The sequence below is a fragment of the Ovis canadensis genome, chromosome 18 (genome assembly GCF_042477335.2).
Source record: "Ovis canadensis isolate MfBH-ARS-UI-01 breed Bighorn chromosome 18, ARS-UI_OviCan_v2, whole genome shotgun sequence".
Lineage (NCBI taxonomy): Eukaryota > Metazoa > Chordata > Mammalia > Artiodactyla > Bovidae > Ovis > Ovis canadensis.
This window is the reverse complement of record NC_091262.1, coordinates 62,894,788-62,915,760: the sequence shown is the minus strand read 5'-3', so window position 1 is coordinate 62,915,760 and position 20,973 is coordinate 62,894,788. Positions and strand designations below refer to the sequence as shown.

The following is a 20,973-nucleotide window of genomic DNA, read 5'->3' as shown; positions in this document are numbered from 1 at the left end:
TGGAAAATCCCATGGATGGAGGAGCCTGGTGGGCTGCAGTCCATGGGATCATGAAGTCGGACACGACTGAGCAACTTCACTTTCACTTTTCACTCTCATGCTTTGGAGAAGGAAATGGCAACCCACTCCGGTGTTCTTGCCTGGAGAATCCCAGGGACAGAAGAGCCTGGTAGGCTGCCATCTCTGGGGTCACACAGAGTCGGACACGACTGAAGCGATTCAGCAGCAGCAGCAGCAGCAGCATGGCAGTGAAAGCATCAGATCCTACCCACTAGACCAGTGGTCCATGACATGGACCCCAGCCCTTTGGCTTTGCAGAAAAGAATTTCCACAAAGATACAGAAAATAGTGAAGCATGTGAAGTATTTATTAAGAGGAAAAAGAGTACAGTACGTGTGGACAGACACAAGCAGACTCAGGAACAGTCCCTGAGTTGCACTGTCGTGGCAGTTTGAATTAATTTTACGGGGTATTTCTTACGGGTTTCCTTTGGCCAGTCGTTTTGACTGGCTGGTTCAGTCCATATTCGGTATATCTTAGGCTCCTCCCATGTGTGCACACGCATCTTTTAGCCAAGATGGATTTTACCAAAAAGGCGTATGGGTATAGAACATCCTTTGACGTAACTTCTCCTTTAACATCCAAGGAGACTTTTTTGTGCATGCATGGTTGGGGAGTTTTCTTTTTCCCTTAATTATCCTGCTTTTCTCTTCTTGGAGTTTCAGTTCATAGGGAATGAATCTCCAATTGCCTTACCCTGGGTGCAGGGCAATCTGCTTTCTACCTCAAAACTTTTTGACAGCAAGTTCTCACTCTTCTGAAACAGAAATTGACTACTCCCTCCCTCGGGCCCTAGTTCACCCTGTACATATTTCTTTCTTGGCACATACAATATACCACAGTACTTGTTTTATTACAACATCTGTCTTCTATAACCAGACCATAAATTCCTTGAAACTCAGGGACTGTATCTTTTGAGCATTTATACTCCTAGCACCTGGAACAGAACCTGCACATTGTAGCCAGTAAGTATTTGGTAAATGAATAAATGAATGACAGTCAAAAAGCACAAGCAAAGTATTATTACATATAAACTTTTATTAATTTGAAATAACTTTAAATATTTTGGCTTCAGACATGCACATTATGTACTTCCTTATATATATATAAATATGTGTGTGTGTGCTCATTCAAAAAACTCACATTTTGCAAAATTCATATATATGAAATCAGTAGAATAAAGAACAAATATGAAGCTACCTCAGCAGACAATTTTCCCATCAGCATATAATCCACAAACTCTTCATTTTCATAAGTTAATCCAAAACAACATACTGATGGACTCTCTCATCAGTTAAGAGCACCAACAAAGACGAAACATTCGGAGTAAATAAATTTTATTTATTTGATAATGAATCAGTGTTATTGAGGTACAAAAGAAATGGAAAGTTGTGATATTTGAATTATCCATGTTAGTTACACAACCCAGGATCACAAACAGAGCTGAGTTTGAGATCTATTGAGATCTGCATATGAATTCTGTGGAACTCCAGGGCACCCAAGTCCCCTCAGTTTGAACAAGAACTAAAGAGTTCTCTTCTTCAGAACTCTTTGAAAAGGCACTTCCAGGGAGCCTGGCTGTTTACCCTCAGTCAGGAAATAGTCAAAGAACATGCAAATGAAGTGTGGGAGGTAGGAGACCAGTTCTTACAGGGGTCTATATACATGTACTCTTAGCAGATAATCTGCATACCTCTATTTCATTAAGCAAAAGCTGATGGAAATTCCTGTGTGTTCTTCCCATTCGCCTCACACCTTCTATTTCCCACTCATTCCTCTTTCCTTCTTGCCTTCCATTCCAAGGTTGATCTCATGCTTTTCCAGTTAAGTTCTGAGACCTTAACTCATGAATTATCTCTTTATTCAGTCTTCCTCCTCTTTTCCTCACCAGTTCCTCCCTACGTATCAAAACACCAAGCTTCTTCTGTCTTGGGGGGAAAAGAGCCCTCCATTGAATCCTATTTCCAAAGAGCCCAGTGACAAATCCCAACTCCTTCTTACCTTCACCATCAATCTTCATAAAAGACTTTACTTGCTGCCACAGTTATCTTCTCCCTTTGATGGCACAATTTCTTGAGACCTGAGTTTTCTCAGACTTGTATCTTGATACTGCTTTCCTCCCCCAGAATACCAGTCATCAACAGACTTGTCAGCTTCAGTTACTCCGACTCAACTCCTGACGTTTTGGGCATTATCACACTCGACTGAACATGCTTCTCCCCATCTTCTGCACTCCATCCTCTTCATACTTCTTTTGATCAGTTCTCAGTTTTCTTCCCTGGAACCTCTTCTGCTTCCTACCTCTAAAAGAGAAGGTAGAAAATGAACTAAACAGTTCAGTCCTCATCTTGTTCTCACTTGATATACTCTTACTTAGGGATTTCATCTATTATTTCTGTCCTTCATTAACAAAAATCTATTAAGGGCCACCCATGTGACAGGTACTTATCCTTGGAGTTTGTGATTCAGTGATGAACAAGACTGACAAGGTCCCCATTATCATGAGTTGATATTCTTATGTACATGCATATTGTAAGGGAAGGGTAGGTAGTGACAAATACTAAACAAACTGCAAATAAATAGGAAAGTAGCAAAATATGGTAACAAAAACTTGGCAATTGAGTCTTGTTAAAGAGGCACTCTGAGCTTAGCTTCCCCAAAGCTGGCATAGGTTAACCCCAGAATATCTAGCTAGGGAGATAGCCAGTTGAGGTTTCTGTGTGAGGCTGAGGGTCATGGCTCAAAGTGAGCCATCCAAACTGAACTGACCCCAACTCACTGCCAGATTTCAGAGGGGTCTCTACACCAGAGGTCTTGAGAGCCAAGAAGCATCACTGGGCTCTGACCAAACTAAAGGAGAGGAGTCCAAACAGAAGAGCAGCAACTGACAGAGGACATCACCATGGTGACCAGAGGAACCTTGAGACAATATAGAAATCTGAGAATCCTGCCTTCTTCAAGCCATAAGATCACAGAAGCCACCCCTCCATCACATACTCAGATAACAGAGAGAAACGCTTAAGAGAGCAGTTATACTAAGACATTAAACACTACTGAAAACTGAAAGGAAATGTTTAAATGCTTACACGAGCCCAAGTTTAAAACCTGGCAATTTCCTTGTATTTTTGGTTACTGTTATTTGTTTGTCCCCTCATACTACCAATCCCCCAATAACCAGCAAATTGAGATTTGTAGAGGGTGAATGAGAGCAGTGATAGCAAATAAACTTTTCCCTGCAGTTCTGAGTTGTGAAATGGGTAGCCTTATAACATGGCTATGTATTTGTCTCTAATTCTGACCTCTTCCTTGAGTTCCAGACCAGGAACAGACACACAGATGTAGAAAACAGACTTGCAGACACAGCAGGGGAAGGAGAAGGTGGAATGAATGAAGAGAGTGGCACTGACATAAACACACTGCCATGTATAAAACAGCTAGTGTGAAGCTGCTGTATAACACAGCTTGGTGCGCCATAGCGACCTAGAGGGCTAGGACAGGGGGATGGGAGGGAGGGAGGCTCTTGAGGGAGGGGAGAGATGTATACCTACAGCTGATTAATGCTGTTGTACAGCAGAAACTAAAAACATTGCAAAGAAAGTATCCTCCAATAAAAATAAATAAAATGTATCCGTCTCACCTACAGACCAACTTTTCCCTAAATCCTTTGCCTCAGTTAAGATGAATTTCTGATCCTCATAATTAATCAAACTGAAAATGTTGGAATCTCTAAAGTATCACAAGCCTAACCTGAAATACTGTTCAGATATGTTTATTTATAGTCTCTGCCACTCTGCTAGCTCAGGGCCTCTTTAATTTCATCTAAAAGATTAAAGTCTCTTGACTGGTTTTCCTGGGAACAGGGCATGAAGATAGTCCTGTGGGAATGGACGTAAAATGTGAGAATCTTTGGATTAATATATTATTAACATATTAACACCCATCAGAAAGTACTCCTCCATGGAAGAGGCACTAAACAGCCAAGTATACAGAATACTAACCAGCCGACATCATCCATCATGTCACTGACCACCTTAGTGCTGGCATAATGGGCTAAACTGCCAGGGTGGCAGAAACAGCAACTATGCATAGGCCCAACAGTCTGGCCTCCCTCTCACCAAGGCTGATCTAGCTAAGTGCTAAAACAGATTATCTAATCTGAAAGAGACCAAAGCTGAACCCCCAATAGAGAACATTTCCCCCAGGAGACCATCAGACAGTGTAAACTGATTACACTGGACCCTTTTCCACTCTGAAAGGGGCAGTGATTCACTTTGACCAGAATCAACACTTATTACAGATATGGATTTGCCTTCCCTGACCACAAGTATAAACGTGAGCTTGTGACTTAGAAAATTTTAAATGATGCACATTTATGACTTTGCCAAAAATAAACTCCCAAACCTAAATTAAAAATAAAATGGAATAAGGAAAGAAGACAGAGACTTAACACCAGTACCTGAGATTTAACAATGTTTCTAGTTCACTTTATATCCTACAGAACTTTGCTACCAATCAGATGTACTAAAGCAAGGGAGGTATCAATACAGATTGCTCGCTCCACTCATCCTGTTATATACCACAACATTCAGAAGCTGCCAATCTGAGACAGTGATCTGGAATGCTTGAAAAGCATTCTGAAGGCATGGTTGAGGTGATGATACCATGTGAAGATAGGACACCCTCCTCTGGGTTGTAGTTATGCCCTAAATCAGTAAGCATTATGCTATAGCATCTGTAAGAAGTAACATACACGTAGGCAAGAAACAAGGGGAAGCAGCAGGAATGGCCTCCTCAGTCCCAGCGCCCATTTAGAAATTTATATTTCCTTTCCCTGCAAAGCTAGGTTCTATGAATCTGGAAGTCCCTTGTCCTCAACCAAGGGACAGAGCCCATTAAACTTTAAGTTACAACTGTTGCCTGGTCACTCCAAGTACCTTGAGCCAAGAAACACATCTGGCAGGAGTAATTGATCTTGATCATCAGAAAGAGGCAGGGCTTCTGTCACAAAAGTGCCGGGTATTTTTCATTGCCAGATGACAAACTTATGCTTGTCATGTGATGGGCATGTATGAAAGGGATCTATCTCTTCATACTCCTTTGTCCAATTTTGACAACAAATGGACAAATACGACAGTCACAGCTGGACCATATCAGGTCTAGAGCTCACAGTGCAGCTGAACTTCCTCCTCTTCCAATCCCACTTTGTTCACTCCCTGACAGGTGGTTTTTCAAAAGGCACTCACCAATAAATCTTTTGTATGCATTCTCTGCCCTTTTATCATGGCACATTTCTTTGTCATGTTAAAAAAAAAAATGCAGGCTCACCTATTTTTCCTGCCCTAGAATCAGCTATTTCCAAAGAATCAGAAGCACTCTACTGCAAAAGAAACTGGTTAATCTAAGGAAAAGTCTTTCAGATTTCTATTTTGAAAATTTTCAGGCTGAAACATTGAGGAAAAAGGAATACTCATTTAGAGCTTATAGTAAACATTTTCTAAGCTGGCCTCTAACCACTAAAACTGGACCATGTGTATATTGACAACTTCATTACTTAGCACCATTTCCTCTTATCTTTCCATTTCCCATAATCACTGTTCAAATCCTTTTGTTGGTTAGTGTATTTTCTCAAGACTCCTCAAACATCTGCACATCTCTCTCCCTGACAGGTGACTGATAACTTAGCCCAGTATAGGATTCACCAATGTAATTCTATCACTAGTTCAGTGACATTATCCTACCATCTTCTAGTCTCCAAAGTTCGATGCAGGAAATTGAGTCTCACTCTCATCTTTTTTTTTCCTTCACAAGTAACTTTTTTTCTCTTTCTGGAACCCAGCAAGATTTTGTTATCCCTGAAACTTAAAAAATGTATAGGAATACATCTATTAGTTTTCCTCATCAATGCTAACTGAAATTTGGACTGAGGGAAAGGAATGGGGTATTGTTCAAAATGCAGACCTTCTTTCTAATATGAGTTCTTACAATTTTTTTTTAACCTTGTAGAACTCCTCCTTGTATCTCCTGAATCTATTAAGTTTATGTCTTCTTTTGTTATTCCATTTTGTTTTTAATCTATGGTTGGTGGGGAAGGTATTTTTGGCAAAGTCACACATGTGCATTTAAAATTTTATAAGACTTGTTATGAAAAACATTAGGCCCCACATATTTCAGGGGCTTTCCTGGTAGCTCAGACAGTAAAGAATCTGCCTGCAATGCAGGAGACCTGGGTTCGATCCCTGGGCTGAGAAGATCCCCTGGAGAAGGGAATGGCAACCCATGAGAATTCCATGGACAGAGGAGCCTAGTAGGCTACAGTGCATGGGGTGCAAAGAGTCAGACATGATTGAGCAACTTTCAGTTCACTTCACAATTCCACACATTTCAAATTTCTCACCCTGGAAGGCAACAGCTTTCAATTCTTCCTGTTGGTTTCTGGTATTTATCCCCAGTCTCTACATAACATGTTTACAGTCTTATGTTCTTACTACCAGTTACTGACTTTACTATCTACTGATAATATCTATTATTAATACAGAAGATGAGAATTTAGCTCTGTCACATAAAACCACCATTCTTACCCCATCCCCTCCCACACACACACACACTTGGGTTCCCACATTCTTCCAAAATCTTATAAAGTTATGATAAATCAATATCCATTTTCTCCTAGTCTCTCTCCCTCACACAGCTCCCCTAGCCAGCCCTTCTAAAGGTCTGTGGTATCAACACCACAGATAATACTGCAGATAATAAGATAATACTGCAGGACCCATATCTATTGTTTAGATTAATATTGTTTATGTTGACCATGTAAATACTATGATAGCTGAATCATGTTTACTATGATTATTTTCTCTAATTAAGAATTATTTTTTGTTTTAATATTTCTCTATGTTTTAACATTAATTTTTCTGTTTTAACATTAATTTTTCTATGTTTTAACATTAATTTTTCCTCCCATATTCTCCAGAGCTTGTGTAAATCTCTTCCCAATAGAGTCAAACCTACTGGGTATTTTATTCATTTCACCTTCTTGAAGAAGTCTCTTCTTGAGCTTTCTGACCTGTTACAATCTAGATCAATTCATTTTCAGGCCTGCTACAGAGCTATCATTTGATGTGTCTCTTTATCCACATTCAGTAAATTCCTTTGTCTCTTTTATGTTGGATCCTGTTCCCTCAATTTTGTTTTCTTCTTCCTTGATTTACACCAGTATTTTGATTATGCACAGGCTCCAATAATGCCCACAGAAATGATATGTGGAAAATCAACCTCTGAATGATTTTGTTTTAATTTATTTCTCTGCATGAATTTGTTCTTAGTTCTTAGATATTCTTAGATATTGATTTTTCCAATCCACTAATTTGGACTGATCTCCAGGGTGACTCTCCTTAAATTCATCTTCTAAAGTTTAATTTCAGTGATTTTTTTCCTATGTTTATATGTATGATGGTTAATTTTATGCATAAACTTGATTGGCCAATAGGTACTCACATTAAATATTATTTCTGGGGTCTATGAGGGAGTTTCTGGGTAAGATTAGCATTTGAATTGGTAGACTCACTGGAATGCCTTGCCCAGCTATGGATGGGCACCATCCAATTTGTTGAGGGTCTAAATGGAGCAAAAGGTGGAGGAAGGACGTATTTGCTTCTTTTCCCCAGCTTCACCGAGCTGAGACATCTCATCTCATCTTCTGCCCTTGAAGTGGAATTTACCTCACTGGCTCCTCTGGCTCTCAGGCCTTTAGGCTCAGACTGAATTACACCACTGCCATTCTCAGGTCTCCAGTTTACAGAGAGCAGATCATGGGATTCCTCAGGTCCTAGAAGGTCTGCTTCTCGGGAGAACCTTGACTACTACAGATTTTGGTACTGAGAGTGGGATGCTGCCATAACAAATAACCTAAAAAGTGGAAGTGACTTTGCAACTGGTTCACTAGTGGCAGCTGGAAGAGTTTAGAGGTACACACCAGAAATACGAGCATCAAAGGTACTTATGCTAAGGGTTCAGAAAGAAAAGAGGAGAGGAGAGAAAACCTCAGTCTTCTTAGAGAATATTTAAGTAACCCTAAGGAGAATGTTGGTAGAAGTATGGACCACAAAGGCCATTAGAATGAGCTCTCAGATGGAAATGAGGAACATGTCATTGAAAACTGGAGAAAAAGTGATCCTTATTATAAAGTAGCAAGGAACTTGACTGAACTGACTTCATTTTCTAGTGTTCTGTGGAAGGTAGAACTTGCAAGTAATTAAATTGAACATTTAGCTGAGGATATCTCTATGCAAAATACTGAAGGAGTGGCCTAGCTCCTCCTGACTACTTATGGCAAAATGTGAAAAGAGAGAAATGATTTGAAGATGGAATTCTTAAGCAAAAAGGAACTAGAACTGAAAGATCTGGAAAATTCTCAGCCTACCTATATGGCAAAATAAGAAAGCGTTCCTTGAAGAGAATACTAACGGTGCAATAACGTCCACAAAGCAAACCACAAGAAATACTTAAAAGTAAATATATTACAAGTCACAGTCACTGATCATAATTTAATAATACAAGAAATAATTTTTAAAAGTTTGAAATACCTTAACGATTTGAAAATTAACTCCTGATCAAGGAGAAAAATCACAAACACTCGTGATTGCATGCATGCTAAGTCACTTCAGTCTGTCCAACTCTCTAAGATCCCAGGGAATGTAGCCCACTAGGCTCCTATGTCCATGGTATTCTCCAGGCAAAAATACTGGAGTAGATTACCATTTCTTCCTCCAGGGGATCTTCCTGACTTAGGGACAGAACTTGCTTCTCTTGGGTCTTCTGAATTGGCAAGCAGGTTCTTTATTCACTAGTGCCACCTGGGAAGCCCACAAACACTTAAGAAATTAATGAAAAAGTAACTACAAAAAATATACAGAACACAGAAAAAGCCATAATTAGATAAAAACTGATGTCCCTAAATCCTTTCATTATGAAGACAAATGAGCACAAGTACAGAAATATGTTTATCCTAAGTATTTTTTAAAAAGCACAAAGTTAACTAAAAGAAGATTTGAGGAGTGAATAAAGATAACAGATATAATCTATGATACAGAAAAACAGTAGAAGAGTTACTAAATAATTCCAAAAGATGCTGTTTTAAAGACTAACAAACAAGATACATACACACACATACAAACACACACACCATTTAAGATCCTGCTTAAAAATGTGAAGACAAAACGAATATTAGCAAGACTAGAAATAAAATAAATGTGTGATTTCCTAGAAAATACAAATAAACCAGAGAAAACCAAGTAGAAAACCAACTTGATGAATTACCAAAGAAGGGATTGGAAAGGTGACTATTACTTTAGATAATAATAATACATCCAAAAAACCTTTAAATCTTAGTCTACCTTTTAGGAACAAATAATTACAATATTATTTAAATTATTTCATATCAAACAGAAAGATGAAAGGTGTCTCAATTCATTTCATGAAGCCAGCATAAATTTATTACCAGAACTTAATTTAAAAAATAAATCCTAAAGGATAAACCATTCTAATTATTTCAGCTACTAAGACTGTATTAAAAAATTACCTTAGTAATTATTGACCTAAGTGCAAAGAAACAGAGGAAAACAGTAGAATGGGAAAGACTAGAGATCTCTTCAAGAAAATCAGAGATACCAAGGGAACATTTCATGCAAAGATGAGCTCAATAAAGGACAGAAATGGTATGGCCCTAATAGAAGCAGAAGGTATTAAGAAGAGGTGGCAAGAATACACAGAAGAACTATACAAAAAAGATTTTCATGACCCAGATAATCACCATGGTGTGATCACTCACCTAGAGCCAGACATCCTGGAATGTGAAGTCAAGTGGGCCTTAGAAAGCATCACTACGAACAAAGCTAGTGGAGGTGATGAAATTCCAGTTGAGCTATTTCAAATCCTGAAAGATGATGCTGTGAAAGTGCTGCACTCAATGTGCCAGCAAATTTGGAAAACTCAGCAGTGGCCACAGGACTGGAAAAGGTCAGTTTTCATTCCAATCCCAAAGAAGAAAGGCAATGCCAAAGAATGTTCAAACGACAACATAATTGACTCATCTCACACGTTAGTAATGTTCAAAATTCTCCAAGCCAGGCTTCAGCAATACATGAATCATGAACTTCCTGATGTTCAAGCTGGTTTTAGAAAAGGCAGAGGACCCAGAGATCAAATTGCCAACATCTGCTGGATCATCAAAAGAGCAAGAGAGTTCCAGAAAAACATCTATTTCTGCTTTATTGACTATGCCAAAGCCTTTGACTTGTGTGGATTACAACAAACTGGAAAATCCTGAAAGAGATGGGAATACCAGACCACCTGACCTGCCTCTTGGGAAATCTGTATGCAGGTCAGGAAGCAACAGTTTAGAATTGGACATGGAACAATGGACTGGTTCCAAATACGAAAAAGAGTACGTCAAGGCTGTATATTGTCACCCTGCTTATTTAACTTCTATGCAGAGTACATTATGAGAAATGCCAGGCTGGATGAAGCACAAGTTGGAATCAAGATTGCCAGGAGAAATATCAATAACCTCAGATATGCAGATGACACCACCCTTATGGCAGAAAGTGAAGAGGAACTCAAAAGCCTCTTGATGAAAGTGAAAGAGGAAAGTGAAAAAGTTGGCTTAAAGCTCAACATTCAGAAAATGAAGATCATGGCATCTGGTCCCATCACTTCATGGGAAATAGATGGGGAAACAGTGGAAACAGTGGCTGACTTTATTTTGGGAGGCTCCAAAATCACTGCAGATGGTGACTGCAGTCATGAAATTAAAACATGCATGCTCCTTGGAAGAAAAGTTATGACCAACTTAGACAGCATATTAAAAGGCAGAGACATTACTTTGCCAACAAATGTCCGTCTAGTCAAAACTACAGTTTTTCCAGTAGTCATGCAAGGGTGTGACAGTTGGACTATAAAGAAAGCTGAGCGCTGAAGAATTGATGCTTTTGAACTGTGGTGTTGGAGAAGTCTTGTGAGTCCTTTGGACTTCAAAGAGATCCAACCAGTCCATCCTAAAGAAAATCTGTCCTGAATATTCATTGGGAGGACTGATGTTGAAGCTGAAACTCCAATACTTTGGCCACCTGATGCGAAGAACTGACTCATGTGAAAAGACCCTGATGCTGGGAAAGACTGAAGGCGGGAGGAGAAGGGGATGACAGAGGGTGAGATGGTTGGATGGCATCACTGACTCAATGTACATGAGTTTGAGTAAACTCTGGGAATTGGTGATGGACAGGGAGGCCTGGCGTGCTACAGTCCATGGGGTCACAGAGTTGGACACGACTAAGCAACTGAACTGAATTTAATCAATTTGATTTCAGTACTGACCATCTGGTGATGTCCATGTGTAAAGTCTCTTGTGTTGCTGGAAGAGGGTATTTGCTATGACCACTGTGTTCTCTTGGCAAATCTCTGTTAGCCTATGCCCTGCTTCATTTTGTACTCCCAAGGTCAAACCAAAGTCAAATTTACCTTGATGTAAGGTATCTCCTGACGTCCTACTTTTGCATTCCAGTCCCCTGTCATGAAAAGAAATCTTCTTTTGATGTTAATTCTAAGAGGTCTTACAGGTCTGCATAGAATCATTCAGCTTCAGGTTCAAAATTGGGAAAGGAAGTACATCAAGGCTGTGTATCGTCAACCTGCTTATTTAACTTATAGTACATCATGTGAAATGTCAGGATGGATGAATCGCAACCTGGAATCAAAATTGCTCAGAGAAATATCAAGAACCTCACATATGCAGATGATAGCACTGCAAGGCAAATAAGATAGGGAAAATGTGGAAACAGTGACAGATTTTAATTTCTTGGGCTCCAAAATCAATGCAGATGATGACTGCAGCCATGAAATTAAAAGATGCCTACTCCTTGGAAGAACAGCTATGACAAACTTGGGCAGTGTATTAAAAAGCAGAGACATTACTTTGCCAACAAAGATCTGTATAGTCAAAGCTACAGTCAAAGCTATTTTCCAGTAGTCATACATGGATGGATGTGAGAGTTGGACCATAAAGAAGGCTGAGTGCCAAAGAACTGACACTTTCGAACTATGGTGTTGGAGAAGACCTTTGAGAGTCCCTTGGACAGCAGGGAGATAAAACTAGTCAATCCTAAAGGAAATCAACCCTAAATACTCATTGGAAGGACTGATGCTGAAACTGAAGCTTCAATAATTTGGTCACCTGATGCAAAGAGCTGACTTATTGGAAAAGACCCTGATGCTGGGGAAAATTGAGGGCAAGAAGAGAAGGGGGCGACAGAGGATGAGATGGTTGGATGGCATCATTGTCTCCATGGACATGAGTTTGAGCAAACTGAGGGCAAGAGTGATGGATGGAGAAGCCTAGCGTGCTGCAATTCATGGGGTCAAAAAGAGTTGGACATGACTTGGAGACTGAACAAGGGATTGGGATAGGGTAGGTGAAAAGACAAAGCACAGAGGATTTTTAAGGGCTAGAATACCGGATACATGTCAGTTCATGGGACTGCAGAGAGTTAGACACAATTTGCAACTGAACAACAACAAAAAATATACACCAAGAGTGAAACCTTCTATAAACTATCAACCAGGGGTGATAGTGATGCATCAATGTTCAGGTTCATCAATTTTACCAAAGGTACTACTCAGGTGTATACGAGAGGGACAAGGGGTATGTGGGAATTCTCTGTGCTCTCTGCTGAATTTTGCTGTGAACCTAAAACCACTCTAAAAAATAAAATCTTTTAACTGTGTAGATTTCTTGTGAATCAATTTATAATCCACTTCATCAGACAAAAATCACACTCATAAATTGCAGTATATGTCCTTGAGCTTCCTCTAGGTATCCTGAGAGACAATTCTCTTAAAATTCTTAGAGGACGTTTTCGTTTAGTAAAGATATGTGAGGCATGGTATATCCTCAAGATGGACTACTTGCCTTGGTGAAGCATGACATTAAATTTCCTGAGGCCTTATCAAACAGTGTCACAATCATTCCCTTGGTTTCATAGTTAAACCATGTGAATCTAGAGTAAATCACAATACTCTAGATTTAATCTCTTTTCATAAGATTTTTCTTAATTTGAAAATTGTCTGCCACCTGGAGAAAGTAGAAAAAAACAGTTTTATTTTCAAACTCAGTAAGTTCTGGTTCTTTTATATTTAACAATTCTTTTCTTAGCTTCTCTCTCTTAGTCTAATCGGACTACTATTAATGAAATTGCCAGAGGCTTGGTGACTTATAAACCACAAAAATTAATTTCTCACAGTTGTGGATCCTGGAAGTCCAAGATCAGTGTGCCAGCATGGTAGGTTCTGGTGAAGGCCAGAACGTTCCAGGGGGCAGATTGCCACCTTCTCACTGTGTTATCTCATGGTGGAAAGGGCTAGGGAGTTCTGCATTGTCTCTTTTATAAAAGCACTAATCCTGTTCTTGAAGGCGCCACCATTCGGACTTAAGTGCTTCCAAGCACCTCCCCATTTCCTAACACCTTCACACTGGGCACCAGCATATGAATTTTGAGGGATAAAAGCCGTCACACTAGCACTTCCTCCTGTCAAGTTTACTATAAGCAGCAGAAACAGCCAGACAACACCTTTGAATTTGTTCAATTCATTATAACCATTTTCTCTTTTCTACATTACCATAAGTGACAATGTTGCTAAACTTTCCGCTGTTGCATAACAAGGATCTTTTCTCCTGCTCTCAATGATACTTTCTCACTTTCCTTTAAACCTTCACTGAAATCCTCCTTGACCACTAGGCTTCCACTAACAATCTCTTCAATGTCCCCCCACCTTCTGCCCATTGTCTAGTCCTGTCTAGTTTAGCTTCAGTCACCACTACATTTTGAGGTTTCTGTCACATGGCACCACATCTCCAAATACCAAAATCTAACTCAGTTTCTATGACTGCAAAACAAATTATCCCTAAATTTAGTGGCTTAAAAGAACAACAATATTTGCTCAAGAATCTGCAATTTGTGCAGCGCTTGGTAGGGATAATTCATTTCTGCTCTATTCAAGGGAGACATAAACAACAAAGAACTACAGATGCTATGCTAAATGTTGTAAAGAACAGATGAGGAGCACAAAGGAGGCAGAGGTTAATTCCACCTGAGAAATTACAGAAATAAGTAACCCCTGAACCAAAGTTGGGCGCTGATATGAAGAGCAGGTATCAAGCGGTGGGTTATATTTGCAAAGCCACTATATTGGTATGAATAAGTCCATTAAGGTAGGAGAGCAGGAAGGAAGTAATCAGTGAGAACTGAGGCTAAAAGCAAGGCTGAGAACAGACGCTGTTTCTACAGGAGTAAGCAAGAGGCCTAGGGTCAAATCAGGTGTAACACTACCACGGGGAACAGCTGCAGCTGAGAATTACTGGGGACTCTAAAGAACTACAACTGCTAAAGGCAGGCCCCTATGATGAGAGCCAATAAGAAGAAGGAAGTCCAAGAGGTACTATCACAGAGAGGTACTGTCACTTCAGTGGCATCTGAGAGAAAAGCTACCAGGAAGAAAAGCAAGAAAAGGTCAGGCTGGGGTTCCCGCACATTCTGTATTTCTAATTTACACATCCCACCTTTACCTTGGGGAGACAAAAGGTTTTCCCCAGTATCTACTTGACAGTCAGAGGTGGTAGTGATCATGAGAATTTCAACACAATTTCTCTCCAGAAAATCTTCAGAAACCCAGTGAGGGCCTGCGGTTGTTAATACAGGCCAGATTATCCTCTCAGGTTCATGGCAGGAAAAGCATAAACCTGGAAAGAAGACGGTATTCTCTCAGATCCTCTCTCCTCTCTTCTGCTCTCCCTCCCTCTCCCAGTCTGTTTCCCTTTCTCTCCCTTCTCTTCTCTCTCCAATTTCACCTACTAGATTTCTATATAACCACAGGTAAATCTCTTATTTCAGGTCCACTAGAAACCAATAGCATGAACTCTCTATGGAATCCTGACTCCCTATTATATGTTTTCTCTTTAGAAGAAGTCTTTTTGTTTTTAAAAGAAGTGAAGTTTTTATTTGCCAGTGACACTTTCTGGAACAGAATTGAGAACATTCAGATAAAAGATTATTACTCTGTAAAATAAACACTATCTTACCAAGCCTTCCTTTCCTAACATACAAAATCTTAACTGCACTTTCTATGCCTAAAGGAGTCATGATGACAACTGAAGATGCTGTCAGTTCTTATAGCTCAGTGGACAAGAATTATAGTGGAAATTTCAAATAGAATCACTAGTGCAACATACTGGCGCCACTCAGATAAGTAGGTATGTATGAAGAATGAGGTAGGAAATAATGTCTCCTATAAACTGACAAAACATGAACATTACTTCTAGCAGCCTAAATCTCACTTATGCTTGAAAACAAGCTTATATGAAACCTACAAAGAACCTGATCAGATGAAAAAAAACATTTTTTAAGATTTAGATTCAGGCAGCTGTAGCAGGAGTTGGTGGATCTATTTTTTATTATTTCAACACTAATATGACTCAGTTATTTACTTGCATTTCCTGATTCTTGCTCCTATAACCAACTGCCTATATCACTGTAACTTCTGCTTAAATTAAAAAAAAAACAATAACAAAGAAAAAGTTTCACTGACCAGCAAATGACCATTTCCCTTACTCCAGCAGTGCCTCCATGGCAGCATCTCATAGGCCCTGGCTGGCTACAGCTGGAGGGATGGAGTACTGAGTCCAGCCATCACCAGTCAGCTGTTGATGAGTTGGACAAGTCCCGTGGCACTGCACTGAGCCACGATCTGCAAGGACTGCCTAGAACTGCTTCCCCAGCAAGAACTGTGACCATAACAAGCTCTACACAGATCAGGTAGTATTCTGCTCTAAAACCTACAGGCAGTAAGATCAGAGACTGTGAAACTCCTGGAGGAGAACATAGGCAAGGCACTCTCAGACATAGATCACAGCGGGGTCCTCTATGATCCACCTCCCAGAATGCTGGAAATGGAGGCAAAAATGAACAAATGGGATCTAGTTAAAATTAAAAGCTTCTGCACAGCAAAGGAGAATATAGGCAGGCTGAAAGGACAGCCTTCTGAGTGGGAGAAAGTGATAGCAGGTGGGGCAACTGACAGACAGCTAGTCTCAGGAATGTGCGGGCAACTTCTGCAGCTCAACTCCGGAAGGATAGGCGACCCAATCGGGGAATGGGCCAGGGAACTGAATGGGCATTTCTCCAGGGAGGACATGCGGATGGCTGGCAGGCACATGGAAAGATGCTCAACGTCACTCATTGTTGGGGAGATGCGAATCAGGGCCACGGTGAGGTGCCACTTCGCGCCGGTCGGAGTGGCTGCGATCCAGAAATCTGCAGGCAGTGAATGCTGGGGAGGGTGTGGGGAGGGGGGAACCCTCCTACACTGTTGGTGGGGGTGCAGGCTAGTGCAGCCACTGTGGAGAACGGTGTGGAGGTTCCTTAGAAAATTGCAAGTGGAACTGCCTTGTGACCCAGCGGTCCCACTGCTGGGCGTGCACACTGAGGAAACCAGAATTGAGGGGGGCGCGTGTGCCCCAATGTTCATCGCAGCACTGTTTATGGTAGCCGGGACATGGAGGCAGCCTGGATGTCCGTCGGCGGATGGATGGATGAGAAAGCTGTGGTACATATACACAATGGAATATTACTCAGCCGTTAAAAAGAATTCATTTGAATCAGTTCTGATGAGATGGATGAAACTGGAGCCGATTATGCAGAGTGGGGTAAGCCAGAAGGAAAGACACCAGTGCAGTGTACTAACACGTATATATGGAGTTTGGGAGGATGGCGATGGCGACCCTGTGTGCAGGGCAGGGAAGGAGACACAGATGTGTATAACGGACTTTTGGACTCGGGGGGGGGGGGGGGGGGCGGGGAGAGGGTGGGATGGTTTGGGAGAATGACATTCTGGCATGTATACTGTCATGTGAATTGAGTCGCCGGTCTGTGTCTGACGCAGGATGCAGCATGCTTGGGGCTGGTGCATGGGGATGACCCAGAAAGATGTTGTGGGGGGGGAGGTGGGAGGGGGGTTCATGTTTGGGAATGCATGTAAGAATTAAAGATTTTAAAATTTAAAAAATAAAAAACTAAAAAAAATAAATAAATAAATAAATAAATAAAACCTACAGGCACTAATATGCTCTGTTCTCAGTTTTGAGAACTCAGCCCAAAGTCCTATATATCAATTGCTACTGTAGTCTACTTTGAAATTTACATTATCTTTTAATTATTTAGTTTAGTAGCTCTATTTAATAGCCCTTTTCAAAGAAAAATCTTTAGGCAAAATCTTATTGACAGTTGGCAGCAGAAATATTTATGTTCTTTTGATTATGCAGTAGCTTCTTTATCCCAAAACTGCTCCCAGAGAAAGCTTAATGCACCCAAAAGACATCACCAAAAAAAAAAAAATATTTTCCACATTCTATTGAAAAGAAAGTAAGTCAAGGTAATTTTCCTTTGTTCAGAAAACACTGGAAGGTCTTGTATCTACAACAGGTTCCATTTGGACAAGTAGATTAGAATCTTGTATAATATTCTCAAGAGTCAGCAAATGTATTTATTTGGCTATTGCCAAAAGGAGACACATGCAAAAAATGAATAAATAAATAAAGGCAATTGTGTCTGGGTAGTGATCTAGATAGGAGTTAGGGGGAAAGAAGAGAACACTGCAAAATATGACACTGGTGACCGGCTATAAAGGCAACTCTCCATTATACAGATTAAAGATTCTCCAAATTTTCTGCAAAACTTCCATAAGACACCTTATAGAACTGCAACATTCATTTCAGAGGCAAGTGGTCTAATGACAAAAAGGATGCTAAACTTAAGACCTGAAACTATACAAGTCCTAGAAGAAACCATAGGGTAAAAGCTCCTTGTACTGGATGTGACCATGATTTTATGGATATGATACCAAAAGCATAAGCAACAAAAGCAAGAATAAATGGGATCACATCAAGCTAAAAAGCTCCTTCACAGTGAAAGAGAAAATATAAACAAAATATTTAACAAATATTTCTTGAATCTGGGCTGGTTTCATGACTTATTTTGGTCAAAAGGGCCCAACAGAGTGACAATGTTCATTTCTCAGCCAGTTCAAAGTCTATACTTCAAAAGTGTTTCCAGTTCTGCTTACCTCACTTAGATCCTTGCATCTGTCATGTGAACAAGTCTAGGTTAGCCTGATGACAGGATGAGAGACACACAAGGCTCACTGCCCCCATGACCTCAGTCAAGAGTTCATCATCCTTATAAAGAATGGTGAAAACATTCTGAAAGAAGGACTAGAAAATAAAGGCAAATATATTTCCCAGAGCATACAGCAAAAAGAAAGACGAAAATATGGAACAAATGATATAAAAAATGGAATATAACTTTAGAAGATTCAGTGTCAGATAAACAGAAGTTCCAGACAGAGAAAATCAAGAAAATATAGAGGAGGAAATAAGTAAATAAATAATAGAAGAAAATTTCAGAAAACTTCAGTAAAATGCAAGTCTTTATACTGAAAAGCAATATACCAACACCAATCAAATGAATAAAAATAAGATCCTTATTTAGGTACATTACTGAAACATTTTTTAGTATAAGGCATATATGAAAAATACTTTAAAAGCTCAATAAGATCCTTATTTAGATACATTCTTGAAATTTATTCTTTAGTATAAGGCATATCAGTTCAGTTCAGTTCAGTCGCTCAGTCGTGTCCGACTCTTTGTGACTCCATGAATCGCAGCACGCCAGGCCTCCCTGTCCATCACCATCTCCCGGAGTTCACTCAGACTCACGTTCATCGAGTCTGTGATGCCATCCAGCCATCTCATCCTCTGTCGTCCCCTTCTCCTCCTGCCCCCAATCCCGCCCAGCATCAAAGTCTTTTCCAATGAGTCAACTCTGCATGAGGTGGCCAAAGTACTGGAGTTTCAGCTTTAACATCATTCCTTCCAAAGAAATCCCAGGGTTGATCTCCTTCAGAATGGACTGGTTGGATCTCCTTGCAGTCCAAGGGACTCTCAAGAGTCTTCTCCAACACCACAGTTCAAAAGCATCAACTCTTCGGCTCTCAGCCTTCTTCACAGTCCAACTCTCACATCCATACATGACCACAGGAAAAACCATAGCCTTGACTAGATGGACCTTAGTCGGCAAAGTAATGTCTCTGCTTTTGAATATGCTATCTAAGTTGCTCATAACTTTTCTTCCAAGGAGTAAGCATCTTTTAATTTCATGGCTGCAATCACCATCTGCAGTGATTTTGGAGCCAAAAAAAATAAAGTCTGACACTGTTTTCACTGTTTCTCCATCTATTTCCCATGGAGTGATGGGACCGGATGCCATGATCTTCGTTTTCTGAATGTTGAGCTTTAAGCCAACTTTTTCACTCTCCTCTTTCACTTTCATCAAGAGGCTTTTGAGTTCCTCTTCACTTTCTGCCGTAAGGGTGGTGTCATCTGCATATCTGAGGTTATTGGCATTTCTCCCGGCAATCTTGATTCCAACTTGTGTTTCTTCTAGTCCAGCATTTCTCATGATGTACTCTGCATAGAAGTTAAATAAGCAGGGTGACAATATACAGCCTTGACGTACTCCTTTTCCTATTTGGAACCAGTCTGTTGTTCCATGTCCAGTTCTAACTGTTGCTTCCTGACCTGCATACAGATTTCTCAAGAGGCAGGCATATATGAAAAATATTTTAAAAGCTTCCAGAAGGTAAGAAATAATCAGCTATCAGGCTTCTTGGTAACAACACAAAATGCTTGAAGGCAATGTGCTTTGCCTTCAAAGTTCTGAAAAAAAAATATTTGTAACTTTGAACTTAAAATTCTATACCCACAGCTCCATCAACTATAAAGCTCAGGCAAAAACACTCACACACACATCAACCCTAAAATTTATTAAGCAGTGTTCTGAACACATCAAGGATGCAGTTCAGCAAAATGAAAGCAAAAGAAAAGCGAAAGCAAAGTCACTCAGTCGTGTCTAACTCTTTGCAACCCCATGGACTGTAGCCTACCAGGCTCCTCTGTCCATGAGATTTTCCAGCCAATAGTACTGGACTGGACTGCCATTTCCTTCACCAGGCAATCTTCCCAACCCAGGGATCGAACCCGGGTCTCCCACATTGTAGACAGACGCTTTACCATCTGAGCCAGACAAAACATAGGATCTAAGAAACAGAATATCTAGTCCAATGACACAGAAAGGAAAGATCCAGAATGACAACCATGTGGCAGACCTAGAGAATAACAAATCTCACACTAAGACAAAAGTCTCTAAAAAGACTGTCTCCAAGAAGAAAGTGGATTCTTAAAACTGAGTATGACAGAGAAACCAGATCATTTTGAGAATATAATGAAGGTATTTTATTCTTATGTCATTCAGAAGAAAAAAAAACAGTAATTCTAAATTCTAGAGAGGAAAGAAAGCTATATATCAAAGTCAAGATTCAGCTATAAAGAAAACTGAACTATTACATAATTTTGAGAAATGTACGTATTAGTAGAAAAAAGTAATCTATTTGACCATGATCCTAGAAATACTCTTTAGGGTCATGATTTTGGACACAGAGACCAAAAAAAATGTAATCATAGTATAAACTCTTTAGTTCTGCATTATATAATCATAGTAAGTTAAATGTTGTTTACTGAGATTTTTTAATTTAAACAAACTTTTAAACAACCTTTTAATTTAAAGCTTGATTTATAGGAAAGTTGTCAAGATAGTACAGAGTTCCCATATACCAGTTTCTCGTATTATTAACATCTTTCTTTATATATAGCATGGTTGTCACAACTAGGGAATGAACACTGATACTTTAGTATTAACTACACTACACATTTTAGGACACTCAGGTTCAATTGCTGGGTTGGGAAGATCCCCTGGA

General features: G+C 39.9%; 1 long non-coding RNA gene across 2 annotated transcripts in view; it reads right to left on the bottom strand.

Annotated features, from left to right (window-relative positions):
• Positions 1-1,380: 1,380 nt before the first annotated feature.
• The window catches only part of LOC138423303 (uncharacterized), a 47,389-nt gene continuing 27,796 nt past the window's right edge, over positions 1,381-20,973 (bottom strand). For both annotated transcript variants that reach the window (XR_011250220.1, XR_011250219.1), the window contains exon 5: positions 1,381-2,363. This is a non-coding gene — a long non-coding RNA (uncharacterized lncRNA). The remainder of the gene's footprint in view (positions 2,364-20,973) is intronic.